The sequence below is a fragment of the Pseudophryne corroboree genome, chromosome 12 (assembly GCF_028390025.1).
Source record: "Pseudophryne corroboree isolate aPseCor3 chromosome 12, aPseCor3.hap2, whole genome shotgun sequence".
NCBI lineage: Eukaryota > Metazoa > Chordata > Amphibia > Anura > Myobatrachidae > Pseudophryne > Pseudophryne corroboree.
The window spans coordinates 96,283,410-96,295,474 of record NC_086455.1 but is presented as its reverse complement, the minus strand read 5'-3'; the positions used below and the strand labels follow the sequence as shown (position 1 = coordinate 96,295,474).

The following is a 12,065-nucleotide window of genomic DNA, read 5'->3' as shown; positions in this document are numbered from 1 at the left end:
CATTAATTTATATTCAGCTGATATCGATTGTGAATTGACGTTTCTTCTCTTCTTGTCACCTACAGGTAATTACAATTGACTACAACCACCAATATATTCTGCTGCACTATATCTATATATGCAAAGCTAATTCTGCTGGGTAATGCAAATTGAAACATTATTGCATAGTATGTGATTTTGAAGTACTTTTTTAAAGTTTTGAATGATATAGACCCAGTTTAATCTTTGTGGAATGCCTGGTTGTTGTTTTTAAGGTAATTTATTGCATGGCATTTGAGGGGGTGGGGTGTGGTTACAGATTTCAATTATTGGTTTCTCCCTGCAGTTGTTGTCCCCAGATGAGAGTTCCCTTGTGCTGCCTCAGTTGAATCTCCTTTACTTGACAGAGATGTGCCTGAGCAGCGGCCCTCCCCAGCCCTATCCCAAATCATACTTATTTTGCATAGGAGATACCATGGTCATGGAGATTGTTCTCCCAGGGTGAGGTTCATTCATTGCATTCTGGGTATGCTGACCCCTGTGATTTCCCCAAATGTGGGAAACTCGACTGCATTATTTGTGGTAGTCGGGGACTGTGTTTGTGCTTTCCTCTGGTCAGCTCTGGTAAAAGTCAGATTTCTTTGTCTCAGATCTTCCTCTAGCCTTGTTCTTCTTTCGAGAGTTCCCTTGTGCTGCCTCAGTTGGATCTCCTTCACTTGACAGGGGGGTGCCCGAGCAGCAACCCTCCCCAGCTCTAGCCCAACTCCTACTTACCTGCAAGGTGAGATACTATGAACAGGAAGGTTCTTCTCCCAGGGCAAGGCTCACCCATTGCACTCTGGGTGTGCTGCCCCTGCGATTTCCCCAAACGTGGAAAACTTGACTACATAATTTATGTTTCCCCTGGTCGGCTCTCGTATAATTCAGATCTCTTTGTCTCAGGTCTCTCTCCAGTCTAGTTTGCTGTCTGTATCCACTTCTTTTTTCTTGAGCCGCTCCCTTCTATGCCCTTGCGCACTATCCTGACTTCTCCTGTCTGCTTACTTTGTGCCTTCCAACGCACAATGTGAACTACAGGTAGTGCTGCAGGGCTCACACCCTTTTACTTGCCTTACAGAGCAGCTCTGGAGCTGTTACAGTGCCCAGCTGCTGCAAGAAATCAGCTTGAATGCTTCAGGAGCTGGGGCATAGCCAACATGAGCCCCACACCGAAGGAGGGTGGAGGTGTTTAATGCGAACGAGGGGTCATCCAAGCACCGCAAAAGGCCGCCATGCCCTGCATGCCCCTTTTCTCTTTTCATATGCAGACGAGGGTTGAAGCCAACTTTGACCCACTGCTTTGATGACATCACCATATGCAAATCCATCTGCTGCAGGCCTTCCCCCAGGAATGCTTGCACTAGTTGTTGCATTTGGTTTGTTGTTTGGAAGTGCTTCAGTATTAGGCAGCCTTCTGCCCTCCCATGTTCATCTGAAAATATGTGTTCTCCCTGCAGTTGTTGTCCCCAGATGAGAGTTCCCTTGTGCTGCCTCAGTTGAATCTCCTTTACTTGACAGAGATGTGCCTGAGCAGCGGCCCTCCACAGCCCCATCCCAAATCATACTTATTTTGCATAGGAGATACCATGGTCATGAAGATTGTTCTCCCAGGGTTAGGTTCATTCATTGCATTCTGGGTATGCTGACCCCTGTGATTTCCCCAAATGTGGGAAACTCGACTGCATTATTTGTGGTAGTCGGGGACTGTGTTTGTGCTTTCCTCTGGTCAGCTCTGGTTAAAGTCAGATTTCTTTGTCTCAGTACTTCCTCTAGCCTTGTTCTTCTTTCGAGAGTTCCCTTGTGCTGCCCCAGTTGGATCTCCTTCACTTGACATGGGGGTGCCCGAGCAGCGACCCTCCCCAGCTCTAGCCCAACTCCTACTTACCTGCCAGGTGAGATACTATGATCAGGAAGGTGCTTCTCCCAGGGCAAGGCTCACCCATTGCACTCTGGATGTGCTGCTCCTGCGATTTCCCCAAATGTGGGAAACTTGACTGCATAATTTGTGTTTCCCCTGGTCGGCTCTCGTATAATTCAGATCTCTTTGTCTCAGGTCTCTCTCCAGCCTAGTTTGCTGTCTGTTTCCACTTCTCATTTCTTAAACCGCTCCCTTCTATGCCCTTGTGCACTATCCTGACTTCTCCCGTCTGCTTACTTTGTGCCTTCCAACGCACAATGCGTACTACAGGTACTGCTGCAGGGCCCACACCCTTTTTCTTGCCTTACAGAGCAGCTCTGGAGCTGTTACAGTGCCCAGCTGCTGCAAGAAATCAGCTTGAAGGCTTCAGGGGCTGGGGCATAGCCAACATGAGCCCCACACCGAAGGAGGGTGGAGGTGTTTAATGCAAATTAGGGGTCATCCAAGCGCTGCAAAAGGCCGCCATGCCCTGCACGCCCCTTTTTTCTTTTCATATGCAGACGAGGGTTGAAGCCAACTTTGACCCACTGCTTGGATGACATCACCATATGCAAATCCATCTGCTGCAGGCCTTCCCCCAGGAATGCTTTCACTAATTTTTGCATTTGGTTTGTTGTTTGGGGGTGCTTCAGTATTAGGCAGCCTTCTGCCCTCCCATGTTCATCTGAAAATATGTGTTCTCCCTGCAGTTGTTGTCCCCAGATGAGAGTTCCCTTGTGCTGCCTCAGTTGAATCTCCTTTACTTGACAGAGATGTGCCTGAGCAGCGGCCCTCCTCAGTCCTATCCCAAATCATACTTATTTTGCATAGCAGATACCATGGTCATGAAGATTGTTCTCCCAGGGTGAAGTTCATTCATTGCATTCTGAGTATGTTGACCACTGTGATTTCCCCAAATGTGGGAAACTCGACTGCATTATTTGTGGTAGTGGGGGACTGTGTTTGTGCTTTCCTCTGGTCAGCTCTGGTAAAAGTCAGATTTCTTTGTCTCAGATCTTCCTCTAGCCTTGTTCTTCTTTCGAGAGTTCCCTTGTGCTGCCTCAGTTGGATCTCCTTCACTTGACAGGGGGGTGCCCGAGCAGCGACCCTCCCCAGCTCTAGCCCAACTCCTACTTACCTGCAAGGTGAGATACTATGAACAGGAAGGTTCTTCTCCCAGGGCAAGGCTCACCCATTGCACTCTGGGTGTGCTGCCCCTGCGATTTCCCCAAACGTGGAAAACTTGACTACATAATTTATGTTTCCCCTGGTCGGCTCTCGTATAATTCAGATCTCTTTGTCTCAGGTCTCTCTCCAGTCTAGTTTGCTGTCTGTATCCACTTCTTTTTTCTTGAGCCGCTCCCTTCTATGCCCTTGCGCACTATCCTGACTTCTCCTGTCTGCTTACTCTGTGCCTTCCAACGCACAATGTGAACTACAGGTAGTGCTGCAGGGCTCACACCCTTTTACTTGCCTTACAGAGCAGCTCTGGAGCTGTTACAGTGCCCAGCTGCTGCAAGAAATCAGCTTGAATGCTTCAGGAGCTGGGGCATAGCCAACATGAGCCCCACACCGAAGGAGGGTGGAGGTGTTTAATGCGAACGAGGGGTCATCCAAGCACCGCAAAAGGCCGCCATGCCCTGCATGCCCCTTTTCTCTTTTCATATGCAGACGAGGGTTGAAGCCAACTTTGACCCACTGCTTTGATGACATCACCATATGCAAATCCATCTGCTGCAGGCCTTCCCCCAGGAATGCTTGCACTAGTTGTTGCATTTGGTTTGTTGTTTGGAAGTGCTTCAGTATTAGGCAGCCTTCTGCCCTCCCATGTTCATCTGAAAATATGTGTTCTCCCTGCAGTTGTTGTCCCCAGATGAGAGTTCCCTTGTGCTGCCTCAGTTGAATCTCCTTTACTTGACAGAGATGTGCCTGAGCAGCGTCCCTCCACAGCCCCATCCCAAATCATACTTATTTTGCATAGGAGATACCATGGTCATGAAGATTGTTCTCCCAGGGTTAGGTTCATTCATTGCATTCTGGGTATGCTGACCCCTGTGATTTCCCCAAATGTGGGAAACTCGACTGCATTATTTGTGGTAGTCGGGGACTGTGTTTGTGCTTTCCTCTGGTCAGCTCTGGTTAAAGTCAGATTTCTTTGTCTCAGTACTTCCTCTAGCCTTGTTCTTCTTTCGAGAGTTCCCTTGTGCTGCCCCAGTTGGATCTCCTTCACTTGACATGGGGGTGCCCGAGCAGCGACCCTCCCCAGCTCTAGCCCAACTCCTACTTACCTGCCAGGTGAGATACTATGATAAGGAAGGTGCTTCTCCCAGGGCAAGGCTCACCCATTGCACTCTGGATGTGCTGCTCCAGCGATTTCCCCAAATGTGGGAAACTTGACTGCATAATTTGTGTTTCCCCTGGTCGGCTCTCGTATAATTCAGATCTCTTTGTCTCAGGTCTCTCTCCAGCCTAGTTTGCTGTCTGTTTCCACTTCTCATTTCTTAAACCGCTCCCTTCTATGCCCTTGTGCACTATCCTGACTTCTCCCGTCTGCTTACTTTGTGCCTTCCAACGCACAATGCGTACTACAGGTACTGCTGCAGGGCCCACACCCTTTTTCTTGCCTTACAGAGCAGCTCTGGAGCTGTTACAGTGCCCAGCTGCTGCAAGAAATCAGCTTGAAGGCTTCAGGGGCTGGGGCATAGCCAACATGAGCCCCACACCGAAGGAGGGTGGAGGTGTTTAATGCAAATTAGGGGTCATCCAAGCGCTGCAAAAGGCCGCCATGCCCTGCACGCCCCTTTTTTCTTTTCATATGCAGACGAGGGTTGAAGCCAACTTTGACCCACTGCTTGGATGACATCACCATATGCAAATCCATCTGCTGCAGGCCTTCCCCCAGGAATGCTTGCACTAGTTGTTGCATTTGGTTTGTTGTTTGGCGGTGCTTCAGTATTAGGCAGCCTTCTGCCCTCCCATGTTCATCTGAAAATATGTATTCTCCCTGCAGTTGTTGTCCCCAGATGAGAGTTCCTTTGTGCTGCCTCAGTTGAATCTCCTTTACTTGACAGAGATGTGCCTGAGCAGCGGCCCTCCCCAGCCCTATCCCAAATCATACTTATTTTGCATAGGAGATACCATGGTCATGAAGATTGTTCTCCCAGGGTGAGGTTCATTCATTGCATTCTGGGTATGCTGACCCCTGTGATTTCCCCAAATGTGGGAAACTCGACTGCATTATTTGTGGTAGTGGGGGACTGTGTTTCTGCTTTCCTCTGGTCATCTCTGGTAAAAGTCAGATTTCTTTGTCTCAGATCTTCCTCTAGCCTTGTTCTTCTTTTGAGAGTTCCCTTGTGCTGCCTCAGTTGGCTCTCCTTCACTTGACAGGGGGGTGCCCGAGCAGCGACCCTCCCCAGCTCTAGCCCAACTCCTACTTACCTGCCAGGTGAGATACTGTGATCATGAAGGTGGTTCTCCCAGGGCAAGGCTCATCCATTGCACTCTGGGTATGCTGCCCCTGTGATTTCCCCAAATGTGGGAAACTTGACTGCATAATTTGTGTTTCCCCTGGTCGGCTCTCGTATAATTCAGATCTCTTTGTCTCAGGTCTCTCTCCAGCCTAGTTTGCTGTCTGTTTCCACTTCTTTTTTCTTGAGCCCCTTCCTTCTATACCCTTGTGCACTATCCTGACTTCTCCTCCCGTCTTCTTACTTTGTGCCTTCTAATGCACAAAGCAAACTACAGGTAGTGTTGCAGGGCCTACACCCTTTTACCTGCCTTACAGAGCAGCTCTGGAGCTGTTACAGTGCCAAGCTGCTGCAAGAAATCAGCTTGAATGCTTCAGGGGCTGGGGCATGGCCAACATGAGCCCCACACCGAAGGAGGGTGGGGGTGTTTAATGCGAACAAGGGGTCATCCAAGCGCCTCAAAAGGCCGCCATGCCCTGCATACCCCTTTTCTCTTTTCATATGTAGATGAGGGTTCCAGACAACTTTGGCCAACTGCTTGGATGACATCACCGTATGCAAATACATCTTCTGCAGACCTTCCCCCAGGAATGCTTGTACTAGTTGTTGCATTTGGTTTGTTGTTTGGGGGTACTTCAGTATTAGGCAGCCTTCTGCCCTCCCATGTTCATCTGAAAATATGTGTTCTCCCTGCAGTTGTTGTCCCCAGATGAGAATTCCCTTGTGCTGCCTCAGTTGAATCTCCTTTACTTGACAGAGATGTGCCTGAGCATCGGCCCTCCCCAGCCCTATCCCAAATCATACCTATTTTGCAAAGGACATACCGTGGTCATGAAGATTGTTCAAAACATCTACTCTCCCTGACAGTTCTTCAACAACATGGTTGGCTCCTAAACTTGCCAAAATCGAGTTGGTCCCAATGACGCGGTTGTTGTTTTTGGGAGTCATACTGGACACAGAAGAGGCTTTCTTCCAGTGGAAAGGCTATGGAGATCCAGAGTCTGGTCAAACAAATTCTGAAACCAGCAAGAGTGTTATTCCATCAATGCATTCGGTTGCTGGGGAAGATGGTTACCGCCTACGAGGCCATTCAGTTTGGTAGGTTCCATGCCAGAGTGTTCCAGTGGGACTGCTGGACAAGTGGTCCGGATCCCACCTACACATGCACCGGAGGATAATCCTGTCTTCCAAGACCAGAATCTCACTACATTGGTGGCTGCATAGTTCTCACCTCCTAGAGGGACTGGATCCTTGGGACCATGGATGCAACCCTACGAGGCTGGGGAGCAGTCACACAGGGGGAAAACATCCAAGGAAGATGGTCAAGCCAAGGAAAGTTGTCTCCAAATAAATGTTCTGGAGTTAAGGGCCATTTGATAACTGCAGACACAGTACGCACTGGGACGGGTGCCCAGCATCCTCTACGGACTAAGAGAAAAGGATTTACCGGTAGGTATTAAAATCCTATTTTCTCTAACGTCCTAGAGGATGCTGGGGACTCCGTAAGGACCATGGGGATAGACAGGCTCCGCAGGAGACATGGGTACTTTAAAAAAGACTTTAGTTCTGGGTGTGCACTGGCTCTTCCCTCTATGCCCCTCCTCCAGACCTCAGTTTGATACTGTGCCCAGTGGAGACTGGGTGCTTTTCAGGAGCTCTCCTGAGCTTTCTGACAGAAAATATTTTGTTAAGTTTTTAATTTTCACTGCTGGCAACAGACTCCCTGCATCGAGGGACTGAGGGGAGAGAAGCAGCCCTACTCTCTGAGTTGCAAGGTCCTGCTTCTTAGGCTACTGGACACCATTAGCTCCAGAGGGATTGGTACGCAGGATCTCACCCTCGCCATCCGTCCCAGAGCCGCGCCTCCGTCCCCCTCGCAGAGCCGGAAGATAGAAGCCGGGTGAGTATGAGAAGAAAAGAAGACTTCAGAGGCGACAGAAGACTTTATGATCTTCACTGAAGTAACGCACAGCACTGCAGCTGTGCGCCATTGCTCCCATACACCTCACATACTCCGGTCAATGTAAGGGTGCAGGGCGCAGGGGGGGGGCGCCCTGGGCAGCAATATAAACCTCTTTTTGGCAAAAATATAACACATATACAGCTGGGCACTGTATATATGTATGAGCCCCCACCAATTTTACAGTTTAAGCGGGACAGAAGCCCGCCGCCGAGGGTGCGGGGCTTCTCCCTCAGAACTCACCAGCGCCATTTTTTCTTCACAGCATCGCTGAGAGGAAGCTCCCCGGACTCTCCCCTGCTTATACCACGGTAGACAAGAGAGTTGAAAAGAGGGGGGGGGCACATAATTCGGCGCAAATTACATACAGCAGTACTACAGGGCAAACATTAAGTTACTGTGTTATTCCTGGGTTATATAGCACTGGGTTGTGTGCTGGCATACTCTCTCTCTGTCTCTCCAAAGGGCCTTGTGGGGAAACTGTCTTCAGAAAAAGCATTCCCTGTGTGTGTGATGTGTCGGTACACGTGTGTCGACATGTCTGAGGAAGAAGGCTATATTAGAGAGGAGTAGGAGCAAATGAATGTGGTGTCTCCGCCGACAGCTGATTGGATGGATATGTGGAATGTTTTAAATGCTAGTGTAAACTCATTGCACAAAAGATTAGACAAGGCTGAAGCTTTGGGACAGTCAGGGTCTCAACCCATGCCTGATCCTATGTTGCAGGGACTGTCAGGGTCTCATAAGCGCCCACTATCCCAGATTGTTGACACAGATACCAACACGGATTCTGACTCCAGTGTCGATTACGATGATGCAAAGTTACAGCCAAAATTGGCAAAATCCATTAGATATATGATTATGGCAATAAAAGATGTTTTGCACATCACAGAGGAACCCTCTGTCCCTAAAACATATTTACTCTTTCTATATGTGGGAGTAAAGGAGGGCCTAGTCACAGATATAGGAGTGGATTAGGATGGAAAACCAACTCGAGAAATATCTGGAACCTAATGGGCCAGGGTATTTTGCTGCAGTTGAGCCTGTAACAACATGCTAATGTCATCACACAGCCCCAGTGGTGGAGTTATGGGTCTTGCCGCCCCTAGGCACAACAATATTGGCCGTCCCCCCCCCCCCCTTTCCTCCCCCCACACACACCTACATGCACCTTCTGAGGACCTTTGCAACACATTCCTCTTACTTCTACTTTCCTGATTGCATGGGCCTTGTGATCTCCCTGTGCTGTACAGAGGTCACATGACATGGATGCAAGTAATGATCACTACCTTCCAGTGTGCTCTGCTTACCTTCAATGGCAGCACTGTGCACACATTGGCATCCCCCTTTCTCCACAGCTCCTCTCTCTGCATTTGACATAGCAAGTCACACGCAGCACTCGGCACTCGTGAGACAGAGCGGCACGCGCAGGCTGGAGAGGAGAGCCGATGTCCCCATAAATCAGGTACTGAACTAACTGGCGGTGCAACAATATTTGGTGTGCAGAGACTCTATTTCAGCGGCAGCCTTTCTGTGTGCCTACAAAGACCCATTGGGCCCTAAGCACCCACTTGTGCTGCTTGGTGGGAAGTCCGCTTTTGTAAGGTGGTACGGACAACGGCCTGATGTGCCGCCCCAGGAGGTGCTTCACGTTCCTAATGGGAAATCCAGCACTGCACAGCCCTTCGCTGGTGTACATCTGTGCGTCCTAATGTCCAAGGACTAAGGCACCCACTTGCAGAATCTGTACTGCGCCTCTGTAGGATCCCCATTGAGATGTATCTGCCACGCAACTCAAATGGAAAACAACCTCTACTGCACTCAACATCACCAGTGCTCACAATATATATAATGCTATATACTATGCCATAGTGGTGCTTACTATATAACACCTCATACTGCGTTCCCCCTGGCAATGAGCATGACACCCAGAGAGTGAAACCCCTGGCAATGAGCATGACACCCAGCACGTGAAACTCTTGGCATTGAGCAGTTTTTGTAAAAGTAATTAGAAGCTTTACTGTAGGGCATAGTGTATCACAGATATTGTGGTGAGTGACATAATATGTTCCAAAGGGCATTAATGTGTGGGGCTTAACATGGTGGAAATTACTGTACTTTTCCCCTGTGGTGGCCGAGGTCTTTTGGCGCAGGGTCAAGAACTGGGGTGTAAGGTAGTCTTTGCCTGCAAGGCTACGCCCATTTTATGGAGACCAGACCCATTTTTGCAAGGTCACGCCCCCCCCATCCCGTCCGGAGCGCTCACGCAAATATAGTTTATATATATATATATATATATATATATATATATATATGGGGGAGGGGCACAATTTTTAATGCCAATGGTGGCGGAGGGCACGCATTTTTAAATCTCGCATTTGAAGCCAAATTGTTTAGAAACAGCCCTGCAAGAAAATATCTGCAAATCCAATGTTACCATAAGTGTGGCATATACCTGCGCTTGCTCGCGGGGTGAGAACAATATAATTGAATTCAGTGATATGAACAGAGGTTGTGCAGCAGCCACAGAAAGGGTTAATCTCTGCTGCTTGTCACTAAATTACATTGTTGCAATTTTAGCTGGGAGCTGCAATAATTACTCTAATACATAACACAGCCAACACTTCTATATTCACACAATATACTGCATGGTGAATATCGAAGTGGTGCTTACTAAACAGCACCTCCTACTGCATTCCACATCACCGCTGGTCACACTCATATCAGGCCCATAATGCTGTATACTATGCCATAGTGGTGCTTACTATATAACACCAGGTGCTGTGCAGTGGTCAAAAAACACTAACTGGTCCCATGCTGCTGTTGAACTAAAGGCCTATACACACGATTCGGTCTATGCTAATAGGTTTAAAAAGGTTACATAAAAGCTACTTTATGTATTTATTCATTAAAGTTTTTAAGTTGTATTTTACAACCATACAATGATATGATATATAATGTATCGTATAATCATTACATAATGTTGATGGCATTGAATTGTCTCTGCCTTGACTAGTGGCAGCAGCTTCAGCACTAGGTGGAAGTGGATCTTGATCTTTCCCTATTTTACCCTCCACCTTTTTGTTCTCCATTTTTTAATGTGTGGAATTATATGCCAGTAATATATCTGGAATTAGACGGTGGTAATGTCTGGAATTAGATACCACTAGATAGATACCAGATATCACTGTGACTGGAATGATGACATATGCACAGTGACAGGACACTACCACAGCACCCTACAGCAGCCATATGCGGCACAAGACACTGGCGTATTAGTAATGTACTGTAGTATACTGAGCACCACAAGACAATGAGCAGTGATACGGAGCACTGATGAGATTACTAGAACTGACACTGAGCAGCCAGATACAGCACTGGACAATTAGTAATGTTCTGTAGTATACTGAGCACCACAATGCAGCACAAGACAATGAGCAGTGATACTGAGCACTGATGAGGATACTAGAACTGACACTGAGCAGCAAGATGCAGCACTGGACTATTAGTAATGTACTCTAGTATACTGAGCACCACAATGCAGCACAAGACAATGAGCAGTGATACTGAGCACTGATGAGGATACTACTGAGAACTGACACTGAGCAGGAGAGACACACTACAATTTCATCTTGCGCCTCTTTTTTTATTTATCTTTGCATCATGTGCTGTTTGGGGACTATTTTTTTAAGTGCCATCCTGTCTGACACTGCAGTGCCACTCCTAGATGGGCCAGGTGTTTGTGCTGCCCACTTGGGTCGCTTGGCTTAGTCATCCAGGGACCTTGGTGCAAATTTTAGGACTAAAAATAATATTGTGAGGTGTGAGGTGTTTAGAAAAGACTGGAAAGGAGTAGAAATTATGGTTATTGAGCTTAATACTATAGGATCAAAATTACCCCCAAATTCTATGATTTTAGCTGTTTGAGGTTTTAAAAAAAAATCACCCGAATCCAAAACCCGGAAGGGTGGTTTTGCCAAAACGCGTCCGTATCCAAAACACAACTGCGGATCCGAATCCAAAACCAAAACATGAAACACGTAAAATGACCGCTGCACATCTCTAGTTAGGGGAGAAGCATGTAGCCTTGTAGACTATGCACAGCTATATCTAGAAAAATATACGATCTAATCTTTAACCAACCAATGCAAGAAAGTATTTAATGTGAAAATACGAAACACTAGACTAATTGGAGGTGCGCCCTAAAGCAAATTACAATGTTAGGATTAGGGGGTTCGGAAAGACCTCTAGTGTATACACTACTATATACATTTTAAGATAGGAAGGTACAAATTACATATTCACATTGCATCTATGGGCTGGGTTCAAATGTCTCTTTCCTCCCTCAATCATGCCCGTCAGCAGCTATTCTAATGTTGCTGCCAACGGGTGCGACATGTTTATTTCAGCTCGCTACCCCCAGGGGAAACAAGCTGAAATGTGTGCAAAGAGATCCATTTGGGGAACCAAACGGTGTCTTTTCACGGTCGCGCCCATTACTTTATTCAGGTTTAGGTGCTTTGTGCACCTAAACCAGAGTGTAATGGGCGCAATAATTGGGGGCATTTGAATTTCCCTTATATGTGTGTGTGTGATATATACACAGACACACATACTGTATTTCTTTATATAATGGACACCTCAGTTTCTATTCATTCATGTCCTGCCCCCTACTCTGTCAGACCCCTTCCCCTCTACTTTTCTGACCCCAAACGCCACTCAT

General features: G+C 47.6%; 10 non-coding genes across 10 annotated transcripts; all 10 read left to right on the top strand.

Moving 5' to 3' along the window:
- The first annotated feature begins 429 nt into the window (after positions 1–429).
- On the top strand, positions 430–593 carry LOC134981891 (U1 spliceosomal RNA). Its single transcript, XR_010190791.1, has one exon. It is a non-coding gene; the product is annotated as a U1 spliceosomal RNA (small nuclear RNA).
- A 152-nt stretch (positions 594–745) lies between these two features.
- Positions 746–908, top strand: LOC134981500 (U1 spliceosomal RNA). Its single transcript, XR_010190648.1, has one exon. It is a non-coding gene; the product is annotated as a U1 spliceosomal RNA (small nuclear RNA).
- A 671-nt stretch (positions 909–1,579) lies between these two features.
- Positions 1,580–1,743, top strand: LOC134981881 (U1 spliceosomal RNA). Its single transcript, XR_010190783.1, has one exon. It is a non-coding gene; the product is annotated as a U1 spliceosomal RNA (small nuclear RNA).
- Positions 1,744–1,895: 152 nt separating this feature from the next.
- LOC134981384 (U1 spliceosomal RNA) lies at positions 1,896–2,058 on the top strand. Its single transcript, XR_010190582.1, has one exon. It is a non-coding gene; the product is annotated as a U1 spliceosomal RNA (small nuclear RNA).
- Positions 2,059–2,729: 671 nt separating this feature from the next.
- On the top strand, positions 2,730–2,893 carry LOC134981956 (U1 spliceosomal RNA). Its single transcript, XR_010190844.1, has one exon. It is a non-coding gene; the product is annotated as a U1 spliceosomal RNA (small nuclear RNA).
- Positions 2,894–3,045: 152 nt separating this feature from the next.
- Positions 3,046–3,208, top strand: LOC134981499 (U1 spliceosomal RNA). The gene has a single exon (XR_010190647.1). It is a non-coding gene; the product is annotated as a U1 spliceosomal RNA (small nuclear RNA).
- A 671-nt stretch (positions 3,209–3,879) lies between these two features.
- LOC134981880 (U1 spliceosomal RNA) lies at positions 3,880–4,043 on the top strand. The gene has a single exon (XR_010190782.1). It is a non-coding gene; the product is annotated as a U1 spliceosomal RNA (small nuclear RNA).
- Positions 4,044–4,195: 152 nt separating this feature from the next.
- LOC134981495 (U1 spliceosomal RNA) lies at positions 4,196–4,358 on the top strand. The gene has a single exon (XR_010190644.1). It is a non-coding gene; the product is annotated as a U1 spliceosomal RNA (small nuclear RNA).
- Positions 4,359–5,029: 671 nt separating this feature from the next.
- Positions 5,030–5,193, top strand: LOC134981872 (U1 spliceosomal RNA). The gene has a single exon (XR_010190775.1). It is a non-coding gene; the product is annotated as a U1 spliceosomal RNA (small nuclear RNA).
- Positions 5,194–5,345: 152 nt separating this feature from the next.
- LOC134981385 (U1 spliceosomal RNA) lies at positions 5,346–5,508 on the top strand. The gene has a single exon (XR_010190583.1). It is a non-coding gene; the product is annotated as a U1 spliceosomal RNA (small nuclear RNA).
- Positions 5,509–12,065: the final 6,557 nt, after the last annotated feature.